The sequence below is a fragment of the Egretta garzetta genome, unplaced genomic scaffold (assembly GCF_000687185.1).
Source record: "Egretta garzetta isolate BGI_Z169 unplaced genomic scaffold, ASM68718v1 scaffold79, whole genome shotgun sequence".
Lineage (NCBI taxonomy): Eukaryota > Metazoa > Chordata > Aves > Pelecaniformes > Ardeidae > Egretta > Egretta garzetta.
Genome location: NW_009260791.1, coordinates 3,524,098 through 3,524,736, shown reverse-complemented (window position 1 = coordinate 3,524,736; position 639 = coordinate 3,524,098). Strand labels below are relative to the sequence as shown.

General features: G+C 58.1%; 1 protein-coding gene across 1 annotated transcript in view; it reads left to right on the top strand.

Moving 5' to 3' along the window:
- The window catches only part of YLPM1 (YLP motif containing 1), a 48,010-nt gene that overhangs the window by 9,266 nt on the left and 38,105 nt on the right, over positions 1–639 (top strand). The gene's annotated exons all lie outside the window — the stretch shown is intronic.

Here is a 639-nt window from a genome sequence, read left to right as displayed (position 1 = left end):
AGACCCTCCTAAAAAGTGGACGTGGAGTTCACATGATCCTAACCAGCAAGTAGAAGAGTCCAAAGCACCTACTCCACCTATTCAGAGCCAGAAATCAACATCCCTTTCGAGTAACCCTGTGGCTTTGCAGTCAGGTGTTGCAAGAACAGGCAGTGCAGTAACCCCTGTAACAGGAAATCAGGATTTGGATTCACCAGATGGCCAGTTGATTGCTTCGGATAGTACCCAGGGCCTACCTGGACCAGAAAGCAGAGGGAAAGGGCCATTTATGCATGAAGATAGAGGCAAGGGACCAGTAAGCAGAGGAAGGGGCCAGGGCAGACTGGACGATGGCCGTGGCAGAGGGCAGGGGGATGGCCGTGGCTGGGGAATGGGCCGTGGCCGGGGGATGGGAAGGATGGACGGTGGCCGGGGGATGGGAAGGATGGACGGTGGCCGGGGGATGGGAAGGATGGACGGTGGTTGGGGAATGGGCAGGATGGATGATGGCCATGGCCGGGGAATGGGCAGGATGGATGACGGCCGTGGCAGAGGATATGTATACAGAGGCAGAGGGCAGGCTAGGCAGGCATCCATCCGTGGCAGGGGGATGTTCAGGAGAGCAGGCAGCAGGGAGAGGATGCCAGATAGGCGGTCAGG